Raw genomic sequence first — 13579 nt, 5'->3', positions numbered from 1 at the left:
CAGGCCCGCCCTCACCAGGGACAGGAGGGGAAATCACTCATCCAAGTCTTGGCAGCCTGGCGATGGGCCTGGCACAACTCTGAGCTCCAGCGCCTTCTGCGGCAGGAGACTCCGGGCTGTGAAGCCGTGTGTCAGCGGCCGGACCCGCCTTTGGTGGGAGATGCAGCAGGACACGGCCCTGCCTCTGCGTGGTCTCTGCAGTGCACGCAGTTTACATGCGTACTGGTTCACGTCTCACAACCCGTGACACAGGTTGAGCAGAGTCAGGAGAGAGATAGGACTGGCCAGGGCCTCCCGGTGGGGATGGGCTGGAGCCCAGGGATCCCAGCACTCAGGGACCGGCAGAGGGAACCACCTTGAAGGTTCTCCGCAGTTCTGCCTGGCCGCAAGCTGCGGGGGGCTTACTCCAAGGCGCCCTGATATCTGTCTATTACACAAATCCAGTAGCAGTCATTAGCCAGCTGGGGGGAGCCCAAGCTGACTCACTGCTGTGACTTTGGAGCTCTGTGACCTTGAACATAACCCCCTCTCGGGGAGAGGGAAAATGAAGGAGGCCGAGGTAGAGGCTTCCCTGCTCCCAGCTGAGCTCAAATGACCACTCCTCACATAAGCTGATGTCAACGAAAACATCAATTCCTGTTAGTCAGCTCTGGCAGGCATCGGTGACCTAGGGAGACATCCAGCCTGGACGTCCAATGCCACACACTCCTGAGGAGCCAGACGAAGTTGGGGGTGAGGGACGGGATCTCTCCTGTCCCACTGGCCCAAGGAGGGGAGAACCGGAGGCCTCCTATGACCTCCCATTATTGTCCGGGAGACCAGCCCACATCTCAGTAAAATGCACTCAGTAGGCACACCTTCCCCATCCACCTCCCACTCCATGGTCTCCTGCCCTGGATCCACCAGCCAGTGGGAAACTAATTCCTGGGTGTATGAGCCTAGCCCTGCACTAGACCCTGCCAGGGTTCTTGCCTGGAGAAGTCTATGGGCAGAGGAGCCTAGTGGGCTACAGTGGACTACAGTCCTGGGGTTGCAAAGAGTTGGACATCACTGAACGACTTTCACTCACAAGGGAATATTTCATGCAAAGACAGGCAAAATAAAGGGCAGAAATGGCAAGGATCTAACAGAAGCAGAAGAGATTAAGAAAAGGTGACAAGAATACACAGAAGAACTATACAAAAAAGGTCTTAATGACCCAGATAATCACATGGAATCAGTCACCTAGAGCCAGACATCCTGGAGTGTGAACTCAAGTGGGCCTTAGGAAGAATTACTATGAACAAAGCTAGTGGAGGTGATGGGATTTCAGCTGAGCTATTTAAAATTCTAAAAGATGATGCTGTTAAAGTCCTGCACTCAATATGCTGGCAAATTTGGGAAACTCAGCAGTGGCCACAGGAGTGGAAAAAGTTTTCATTCCAATCCCAAAGAAAGGCAACACCAAACTACTGTACGATTGTGCTCATTTCACATGCTAGCAAGGTAATGCTTAAAATCCTTCAAGCTAGGCCTCAACGGTACACGAAGCAAGAACTTCCAGATGTACAAGCTGGATTTAGAAAAGGCAGAGAAACCAGAGATCAAACTGCCAACAATGCTGGATCATAGAAAAAGAAAGAGAATTCGAGAGAAATATCTATTGCTGCTTCATTGGCTAGAGTAAAGCCTTTGAATGTGAATCACAACAAACTGGAAAACTCTTAAAGAAATAGGAATACTAGGCCACCTTACATATATGTTTTTCTCACTGGTTAAAAAGCAACAATTAGAATCAGACATGGAAAATGGACTGGTTCCAAACTGGGAAAGGAGTACCACAAGGCTGTATATTGCCACTCTGTTTATTCAACTTCAATGTAAAGTACATCATGTGAAATGCTGGGCTGAATGAATCACAAGCTGGAATCAAGATTGCTGAGAGAAACATCAACAACCTCAGATATGCAGATGATGCCACTTTAATGGCAGAAAGTGAAGATGAACTAAAGAGCCTCTTGATGAGGGTGAAAGAGGAGAGTGAAAAAACGGGTTTAAAACTCAGTATTCTAAAAACGAAGATCATGGCATCCAAGTCCCATCACTTTATGGCAAATAGATGGGGAAAAAGTGGAAACAATGCCAGATTTTATTTTGATGGGTGCCAAAATCACTGTGGATATTGACTGAAGCCACAAAATTAAAAGACACTTGCTCCTTGAAAGAAAATCTGTGACACACTTAGCATATTAAAAAGCAGAGACATCACCTTGCCAACAAAAGTCTATATAGTCAAAGCTGTGGTTTCTCCAGTAGTCATGTATGGATGTGAGAGTTGGACCATAAATAAGGCTGAACACTGAAGAATTGATGCTTTTGAACCGTGGTGATGAGGAAGACTTGAGAGTCCCTTGGCCAGCAAGGATATCTAACCAGTCAATCCTAAAGGAAATCAACTCTGAATATTCACTGGAAGGACTCATACTGAAGCTGAAGCTCCAATACTTTGGCTACTGATGCTGAAGCTGATGCTCTAGTACTTTGGACATCCTTTTGTGAAGAGCCAACTCATTGGAAAAGACTCTGATGCTGGGAAAGATTTAGGGCAAGAAGGTGGTGACAGAGGATGAGATGGTTGGAGGCATCACCAGCTCAGTGGACATGAGATTGAGCAAACTCTGGGAGTTAGTGAAGGACAAGGAAGCCTGGCAGGCTGCAATTCATAGGGTCACAAAGAGTTGGACACAACTTAGCAACTGAAAAACACAACAGAGACATAACACTGAAGTAGAACAGGATTCATGGAAGGAAGAATAAAAAAGTAGTGGAAAAGCTCCTTGCAAGATAGCATCAGCTCTCATGTGGTTTCATAGGAGCATTACACGAAACCCTCAGCAATCATGGGCACTTGATTCCTGAGAATCTCAATTTTACTTAAATTACTCCAGAATATAGGAAAATGAGGTAAACCTTAAAATTATAAGAAGTGAATGTAACTTTGAGCCACAAAGTTGACAAAGATTTTATCAAACAGAAAGCTATAGATGAATATTAATACAAAAATCCTAATAAAATATTAATGAAAACAGAATCTGACATTTAAAAAGTTATTTAAAATATTTATTTATCTATTTGGTGATACCAGCACATGGATCTTCAATCTTCATTGTGACATATTTTTTAAATGCAGTATGTAGGATCTTTAGTTGTTGCAGTTGATTTCTTAATTGTGATAGGTGAGATATATTTCCCTCACCAAAATGACTCTGGGGTGTGTACATTGGGAAAATGGACCACCAGGCACATCCTCAGAATCTGACAACATTTTAAAAAGGGCTACATCATAACCACGTGAGATTTACTCTGCAACACTAGAGTAAGCAGGGCAGGTTCAATAAGAGGAAAATTACTGATATTAAGATAGCTTTTCATAGTAAAAAAATTTCATAAAATATGAATTGACACATATTTTCTTATCTATTTCTCTACTCATCCCAAAAGCCAGCAACTTACTCAATGGAGAAATACTTTCTCATTAAAACTATAATCATTCCACCTCACTTTCCAGTGGTATTTGCGATATCCATCAATGCAAATAGAAAAGAAAGTGATTATAGGAATGAGAATTAGAAAAAGAAAAAAAGGAGAGGCTGGATAGTAAATAATGTCATAAAGCCTCTTAGAGAATTGGTGCACAAATAGGCCAGTGTGGGGGGAAAAAAAAAAAAAAAAACAGAAAATCTCTACAAATGCTCCTTTGCATAGGGAAATATAGTGTATAATAAAGGCAACATACAGTTCATGGTGTTCTCAAGGAAAGGATACTGAAGTGGTTTGCCATTCCCTTTTCCAGTGGACCACATTCTGTCAGACCTCTCCACCATGACCCACCGGTCTTGGGTGGCCCCACATGGCATGGCTTAGTTTCATTGAATTAGACAAGGCTGTGGTCTGTGTGACTAGATTGAATAGTTTTCTGTGATTATGGTTTCAGTGTGTCTGCCCTCAACACAAAATCAGATTGATTATATTCTTAGCAGCCAGAGATGGAGAAGCTGTATACATTCAGTAAAAAATAAGACTGGGAGCTGACTGTGGCTCAGATCCTGAACTCCTTATTGCCAAATGCAGACTTAGATTGAAGAAAGTAGGGAAAACCACGAGACTATTCAGGTATGACCTAAATCCAATCCCTTATGATTATACAGTGGAAGTGAGAAATAGTTTTAAGGGACTAGATCTGATAGAGTGCCTGATGAACTATGGATGGAGGTTCGTGACATTGTACAGGAGACAGGGATCAAGACCATCCCCATGCAAAAGAAATGCAGAAAAGCAAAATGGCTGTCTGGGGAGGTCTTACAAATAGCTGTGAAAAGAAAAGAAGCGAAAAACAAAGGAGAAAACGAGAGATACAAGCATCTGAATGCAAGTTCCAAACAATAGCACGGGGAGATAAGAAAGCCTTCCACAGCGATCAATGCAAGGAAATAGAGGAAAACAACAGAATGGGAAAGACTAGAGATCTCTTCAAGAAAATTAGAGATACCAAGGGAACATTTAATGCAAAGATGGGCTCGATAAGGGATAGAAATGGTATGGACCTAACAGAAGCAGAAGATAGTAAGAAGAGGTGGCAAGAATACACAGAAGAACTGTACAAAAAAGATCTTCACAACCAAGATAATCACGATGGTGTGATCACTGACCTAGAGCCAGACATCCTGGAATGTGAAGTCAAGGGGGCTTTAGAAAGCATCACTATGAACAAAGCTGGTGGAGGTGACGGAATTCCAGTTGAGCTATTTCGAATCCTGAAAGATGCTGCTGCGAAAGTGCTGCACTCAATATGCCAGCAAATTTGGAAAACTCTGCAGTGGCCAAAGGACTGGAAAAGGTCAGTTTTCATTCCCATCCCAAAGGAAGGCAATGCCAAAGAATGCTCCAACTACCGCACAATTGCACTCATCTCACACGCTAGCAAAGTGATGCTCAAAAGTCTCCAAGCCAGGCTTCAGCAATGCATGAACCATGAACTTCCAGATGTTCAAGCTGGATTTAGAAAAGGCAGAGGAACCAGAGATCAAATTTCCAACATCTGCTGGATCATAGAAAAAGCAAGAGAGTTCAAGAAAAACATATATTTCTGCTTGATTGACTATGCCAAAGCCTTTGACTGTGTGGATCACAATAAACTGTGGCAAATTCTGAAAGAGATGGCAATATCTGACCACCTGACCTGCCTCTTGAGAAACCTATATGCAGGTCAGGAAGCAACAGTTAGAACTGGACATGGAACAACAGACTGGTTCCAAATAGGAAAAGGAGTAGGTCAAGGCTGTATATTGTCACCCTGCTTATTTAACTTCTATGCAGAGTACATCATGAGAAACACTGGGATGGAAGAAACACAAGCTGGAATCAGGGTTGCCATGAGAAATATCAATAACCTCAGATGTGCAGATGACACCACCCTTATGGCAGAAAGTGAAGAGGAACTAAAAAGCCTCTTGATGAAAATGAAAGAGGAGAGTGAAAAGTTGGCTTAAAGCTCAACATTCAGAAAACTAAGATCATGACATCTGGTCCCATCACTTTATGGGAAATAGATGGGGAAACAGTGGAAACAGTGTCAGAATTTATTTTGGGGGGCTCCAAAATCATTGCAGATGGTGATTGCAGCCATGAAATTAAAAGACACTCCTTGGAAGGAAAGTGATGACCAACCGAGACAGCATATTCAAAAGCAGAGACATTACTTTGCCAACAAGGTCCGTCTAGTCAAGGCTATGGTTTTTCCAGTGGTCATGTATGGATGGGAGAGTTGGACTGTGAAGAAAGCTGAGCGCCGAAGAACTGATGCTTTTGAACTGTGGTGTTGGAGAAGACTCTTGAGAGTCCCTTGGACTGCAAGGAGATCCAACCAGTCCATTCTAGAGGAGATCAGTCCTGGGTGTTCTTTGGAAGGAATGATGCTAAAGCTGAAAGTCCAGTACTTTGGCCCCCTCATGAAAGGAGTTGACTCATTGGAAAAGTCTCTGATGCTGGGAGGGATTGGGGGCAGGAGGAGAAGGGGACAACAGATGATGAGATGGCTGGATGGAATCACCAACTCGATGTATGTGAGTTTGAGTGAACTCCGGGAGTTGGTGATGGACAGGGAGGCCTGGCGTGCTACAGTTTCTGGGGTCACAAAGAGTTGGACACGACTGAGTGACTGAAGTGAACTGAAAGGCAGCATTCCATATCAATGGAGAGATGATGGACATTGTAATGAGAAGTATTGAAATAAATGAATAACCATTTGAAAAGGCATAAAATTGGATTCAGTCCTCATACGAATGCAAGAAATATCCCAAATTAATGAAGTATTTTTTAAAAACTATATTCTCCCGAAGAAAGCAAACAAATTCTTTCAAAACACGAGAGTGAGGAAACATTTCTAAACTGAGCCCAAAATACAGATACAATAGGAATCTAATTGATAAATTTGACTTTCAGTTTCTGGTTACATGTCAGAAGCTTGGAAGTCACTACTCCATCCTAAGAATAAGTGAAAGTTGAATGAACTGAAAAATCAACTTTTATCGAATACTTCAGAGGTTGCTTTGAGGAGACTGGGCAAGGTGCTGCCTCCAAGACTGGAGAACAGACAGGGAAATACAGGGAGCCATGGCTCAGGAGAGCAGAGACTCACCGTGGGCACTAGTGCTGGGGCAGCAAAACTTGGATTGACCAGTTGCTCGATGGTCAGCATGGAGTTAAAATTCCAGGAGGATCCTGTCATAGAGTGACCCCACACTTTTGTGAGTTTTACTTCTGGGAGCCCCACCAGGTTCTGATAGTAAATATCCAAAAAAATCCCCTGGTTCTTCCTGCAGGGGAGGGGAAAAGAAATCATTTTGAAACAGGGCAAAGCATCTTGTTCTTCTCAACAAGGCCTGCCCTCAGAGGAAAGCAGTTAAGCAGAGCCTGACCTGCTGGGGTTTTATAGGAGCATAACTCACTTAGAGAAAGAAAAATATACTAGTACAGTCATTTCTAAGCCATTCACATAGGAAAAGGGAAATAGCCACCTCCAGCCCACTCAAATGCTCAAACCCGTGGTGGGGGAAAAAAATGCTTGTGAGGCTCACAGTCCAAAGGCAAAAGCTCACTAGAACTGAGATGTGCTCATAGGACGATAGACTATGTCGCCTCCCCAACCCCAACACCACAGTACTAAAGGCTTCTTTACAGCAGCAGTTCTGTTTACCCAGGACGTGTCCAGCTGATGAGAAAAATGAGCAGACATACTAAAGAGCAAAAAATATAATTTGAAAAGACAGAGCAAGCACCAGTACTAGATGTGGCAGGTGTCGACCGAACAAAAATGCACAACCTAAAAGTTGAGAATGATGTTGTATTTGAGGAAGTACTGAAGACTATAGCTTGGGAGACACTCTCTCAGATGGCTCTGAGGAACTGTTCCAAAGAGGTAGTGGAGGAGACAGGATATATAGGAAACTTCATTGAAAAGAAAACAAAATGTATGGTCAAGCATCAAAAGATTACTTCTAATCACAAAAAGCCAGACACTCAAATTAATGATTATAGTGCTTTTCTACATATAGGAAGATGCAAGAGTCTGGGCTCATTGAAACCATTCCTTGGATATGCATCTTAGCTATTTATGGCCAGTATCCTGTTTTTCTCCAATCTGAATTCCCCTCAGGGCACACTCTCTGGGGCTGCAATGCTGATGACTTGATAGTGGGCAACATTCATTACTTATTGAAATGGCAGGCAAGATTTATTTGTCCACCCAGGGATATTGGAATGATTAGACCAGGAGCTCAAAACAACTAAGATGAATATTCTAGGGCTCTAATGTAAGAACAGATGGGCCTGTAAGCAGAGACATGAAATCCTAAGAATCAAAAATAAATGTTTGCAATCAAAAATAGTGTAACAGAAAAGAAGAATGCCTTGGATGAGCTATTTAGACCAGCTCAGATTATTGTCTTCAGGATCAGTTTCTGCTTAAATAAACCAGGATCTCTTGGAGAAATGACTGATTTGAAATCTGAGGCAGGAAATGCATAAAATTACCTTGGATAATTTTATTTGACTTTTTTTTTTTTTTGCATCCTGCTGCAAACAAACTAAACTATAAATAAATTATGAGATAATCCATGAAATCTAATGAAAGGATATTTGATAAAATTAAAAACTTACACTACCTTTGATAGTGTGGTTATATTTTTTAGAAAATAGTCTTTCTTTTTTAGATATGCATCCTAAAATATTTGCAGCCACCTTCTAGTGAAGTGTTGTGGGAATCTAGATGATAAGTCAGTAGGCAAGGTTCTCATCTTCTCTTGTCAACCTCTTTGAACCTTGCAGAGTCACCAGTTCTCTGGTATTTGGTTCTCTTTTCAGTGAATAAAGATAATTAGAGCAGGTTTAATGGAATGCTGTCCAAATTGCTTTCCAGTTCTGAAGGTCTGCCCTGGGGTCACTAACCTGTATTGAAGGAAAACAACAGGTTTCCAGGTAACATTATCACAACATACACTGGCTAAAAAGTAAACTATGAAGACAAGCTCAGCCCCACCTGACGAAAGAGTAAGTGCACAATACATTACTTATGTTCCAACCTCTAGCAACCACCATTCCACTCACTGATTCTATGACTTTGACTATTTTGTATATAAATGGAATCACACAGTATCTGTTTTTCTATGACTGGCTCATTTCAGTTAGCATACTGTTCTCACATTTCATTTGTATTGTTTCATATGGCATGATTTTCCTTTTTTAAGATTGAATAATATTCCACTATATGCATTTCTTTTAATCCACTCATCTGTTGATGGGTATTCAGGCTGTCTCCACCTCTTGAATATTGGAATAGTGCTCTAATAAATGTGGAAATGCTAGTGTTTCTTCAAGATTCCAATTTCAATTTTTTGAATCACTGCCCAGAAGTGAAATTGCAGGATCATTTAGTACCTTTATTTTTAATTTTTTGAGACACCTCCAGACTGTTTAATGGTTAGATCTTATCTTAAGTGTTCTTACCATAATAAAATAAAGTTTAAAAAATTAAAACTATGAGTTATGTGGTAGTTATAGCAATGAGTATAGGACCATAGGACTGAGAGGGGGAATAGATTGCAATACTATATATTAGAAAACAGAAAGTTATTTAAAAAAAATGCATCACCTGGGCAAACACCACTCATAAAATGAAAAAGGAAGTAGTTAAACAAAAATGTTTGTGCACTATTTCTCCACACATAAATGAATATAATACATAAAAATGGAATCAAATCACAGGAGAACATAACCCAATGTAAAGAATATTTCCTCATGTGCTTTAGACTATGAAACACTATAATAAGAATACAAACTCAAAACCAAAATTCCCAAGACGAGATGTTAGAACGAAGAATGAGAAGAAAATGCAGACTCAAAGGAACAAAGTGAAGATAAAAAGTGTAATCATTTCAGGACCCATAAATGAGTTAGAAGCAAAGAGGTTGGAAAAGATATAACTCAAAAAAAAATGTCTTATTAATAGGAAAGCCTTTCACAACAAATGAAAATTTCAAAGACCAGAAGGTTCAACAGTTAGAGAACAATTAAAATGTGAGTAGGAGCAACAAGAAATCCTACTTAAAAAGGACTGATGTTGCTGAAGTTAACAAATCAATAAATAAAACCCAGGAAACATAATCCAGTAGTTTCTCTGAAATGAGAAAAATAACCCCCTCAAAAATATAACTCTTTAGGAAAAAGAAGACTACATTTCATTCCCTGGAAACTTGATGTAAGATATTTAACATTGAATTCAGTGTTAAACATTTTCCGAAAGATCTGCTGCTTTGGTTAAAGCTTCTGAGTTCCAGTTGTCCTAAAGCAGGATCAAAGAAATAACAACATTCGTGTTTCTGTTTCCCCTGTTGACGTTACCAGTAAAGTCACTCAGTCGTGTCCCACTCTCTGCGACCCCATGGACTGCAGCCTGCCAGGCTCCTCTGTCCATGGGGTTTTCCAAGTGAGAACACTGGAGGGGGTTGCCACTAGGGCTGCAGCCAAGTGCAGCCTGCAGAGCTTTCAGCCTTGGTGGGCATTGCCAGGGGGCTCCGCCCACTTCCTCTTCCCTCCTCTCAAGGCTGACAGCTGCACACTCAAGCGCAATTCTTGAGCTGAGCGTCCATATCACATATTACTGAAAAAATATCCTCCATGTCCTCTATGTGTGTGTACGTCTGGCGCACTGTCATTGATCTCCTCCATTCAGCCTGCAGTGTGTTAGCTCTCAATGGAGACACAGAGAGTTCAGGAGAGCACATGGCTCCAGGAGACACAAGACAGGGGCATTCTTCCTGCCCCATGGACAGCAAGGCAGTAAGTCCAAGGCTGTGGTGACTGCCTGTGTGTGTGAGTCTGTGTGTGTGTATTGTGCTTGAGAGTGTGTTGTGGGGGTGTGGTGCATAGTGTGTTTGTGTGTATATATGTGTGTGTTGTGTGTGTCTATTTGTGTATAGATAAGTATATGTGTGTTTTCCATGTGTGTTATGTTTGCATATGTTACATGTATGTTTATATGTGTGTTTGTATGTTTGTGTGTGTGAGTGGAGTGTTGTGTGTGTGTATATTTGTATGTCTGTGTTGTGAATAGATGTATGTGAGTGGTCTCTGTGTCTTACGTTTGTGTTTGTGTGCTGTGTACATATGTTCATATGTTTGCGAGTAAATGTGTGTTCATGTGTGTTGTATGTGTGTGCTATGTTTCTACTTCTGTAAGTGCATGTGTGTAGTGTATGTGTTGTGTTTATGTTTATATTTTGTTTGTATGTTTGTGAGTGTATGTGTGTGTTTGTGAGAGGGTCTGTGTGTGTGTGCCTGTTTCAGGAACAATGGGAGGAGCCAGGGGAATCAGGAGGACATTGCTGCCTTTGGTCTCTGCCTGGTGCTCCCTGCTTAATGTTGGGCAGGACGCTCTATGAATCTCACTTTTCTCCTGAGAAACCTCACAAGGTGACAGATCTGCTCCATGTTGGAGGCAAACAATGGTGTGTGGTGCACATGTGGTGATGCCCCATAGGGCAGGGTCTGGGGTGAGGCGGCCAGGGGCTGTGCATACAGCTCTCTGGGCTTGAGAGTGAATGACTGGAGTTCCTGGTGGGTGACAATGCCCTCCTTGGCAAAGAGGACTGGGAATTGCTCTAGAAAACATCATAAAATGTCCTATAATCTTCCAAGGGGGACAATATCTCAGGAATGTGTAGTTTGGACTCAGCATCCACATCTCCAGGGACATGGAGGCCCCGGCAGCGTGACCACCCAAGTCAGTGGCCTGGAGCTGAGCTCCGAGGACCTGGGGCTCCTGGCAGGACTGGACCCCACGTGGAGAGGGAGCCTGTGCGTGTCTGCCACCCTCCTCACCACCCAGTGCTCGGCCTCTGTGGCCCTCACTGCCAGGCTCCCCCCCCATAGATCATCCTGGCCCCATGAGCCCCTCACCAGCCCCTCCAGCAACGTCCTGCTCACGTCCATCCAGAACCCTGGCCACTGCTCCCAGGACAGTGTCTGTCAGGACATGTCTCTGGTCATTTCTCCCCATCACAGAATCCACCCCCCTAAATGGAGACCACATATAGGGAGAAACGGGGTCCTTAAAGGAGGTAGTGGGTGTCTCAGACACCTCCTCACCCCATCCCATGCCAAAAAACTGATGCAAACAGCTTCCATGGTCAAGAGAAAGGCAAAAGTAAGGAGCCCCTGAAAGCTTGGAGGAAACATCAGTAAGACACATGATGAGTTTTTTCTCTCATGAATGCCCCTCTGTTGGCATTCTAGCTTGCTTGACAGTTTTTCCTTACTCTTACAACTAACACACATGATTGTTCACAAATTCCCAACCATGAAAGACATGGGAAGCCTAAACATTCTAAAAGTCCTAATGGGCATAGAGCCCTTTAAGGGGTGAAAAATTATTAGAATAGTACTGGTAAAGGGCTTCATTATTGGGCCAATTCTTGCTGCCAAGTTCCCATATCCTTTATCCATTGTGCACCTGGGAGGGCATTAGCTAATGTAGTTGGAATGTAAGAAAAACAAGTAGTAGCCTTGGTATTAACCACATCAGATCTTTGAGCTAATAAGTTCTTTCTTTGTCTGCACCTTTGCTCTATGAGAATGTAACTCTGTTTAGTACATTCTGAGGCTGGGAGAAATAAAGAAAAAACACTTTAAGGGAAAACAAGTTTTTCGGCTCATCAACCTTTATCAAAAAGGAGTCACGAAATGTTAACAGGCCACAGACATAACATAAGACATAACATAAGACCCTTGTTTATGGAAAGGCATACAGAAAAAAATCCTGGTTTCGATAAGAGCAAAACTGCTCAAGTGTTTGGGCTGACTGCATGACCTTGCATCTTTCATTTCCCTCTATGTAGAAGTCAGGGTATAAAAGCTCCTTTTGAAAATAAAGTTATGGGTCTCGCTCACCGAAGCTTGGCCTCCCTGTGTCATTCATTCACCAATGCCGTCCATCCTAAGGGTACCCTTGGATCCTACTGGGGCTGCACCCCAGCACTGGAGCTTAGGACCCCAGTGTGACCTGTGCTGTGGAGCTGGGGGTCTGGCTGAAAGGACCCCACTCTCACAACACTCCATGTTGGGAAAAGTGAAGGCAATGTGTCGTGTTTGATCATGGCAGGGAGAGGACAGACACAGAGGCTGCGTGCTTCCAACTTCACCCTCTTCCTGGAAAGGGTCTCCAACCAGAGGTTCTCGAGGAAGCTCAGGCTTTCAGTTCATGATGGGATGATCCCACCTGGTGGGAATAGGTTCCCAAGAAGAAATTTCAAAACAGAAGCATAAAATGTGGTGTTCTACTATCTGATCCTGCAATTCCACTTCTGGGGAATATACCCCATTAAGTTGAAACAGATAATGAATATATGTTCACTGAGGTGCATGGCAGCACTATTCACAATAGCAAAAAGTGGAAACAACCCCCAAAATCCATATATATATGTGAATATAGATTCATATATACACCTACACCTACAGTGGAATATTATTCAGCCTTAAAAAGGAAGGCAATTCTGACACTTGCTCCAACATGGATGAACCTTGCCCACATTATGAAAAGTGAATAAGCCAGACACAGTAGGGCAAAAATTGTCTGATCCCATTAATGTGAAGTCCTTAGAACAGTCAAACACATGGAGACAGAAAGAGCAGTGGACGTCGGGTTTTGGGAGAGGCAGGATGGGGAGTGAGTGTTTAATGGGGACAGGGTATCATTTGGGAAGATGGAAAGTTCTTGAGATGCCCAAGTGATGACTGCTCAGCAATGTGAATGTATAGAAGGCTACACCTAAACATGGTTCAAATGGTACATTTTATGTTATGCATTTTCTACCTTAATGTTTTCCCCTAAAGTGAAAAAAGGAGAAAAGGAAGGAAAGCATGTGAACTTAGGGCACATCTCGGATATAGACACTGGTCTTCCTTTGTCCTGCCCACCCCCCAGGACCGGCTGCCCCAGGGGAGGCTAAAGTGTGGGACGGGCTCTAACTGAGCCCCCCCCCCCCCC

This window comes from Bison bison, unplaced genomic scaffold, assembly GCF_000754665.1.
Source record: "Bison bison bison isolate TAMUID 2011002044 unplaced genomic scaffold, Bison_UMD1.0 scf7180017858771, whole genome shotgun sequence".
Lineage (NCBI taxonomy): Eukaryota > Metazoa > Chordata > Mammalia > Artiodactyla > Bovidae > Bison > Bison bison.
Note: the sequence above shows the minus strand (reverse complement) of the source record.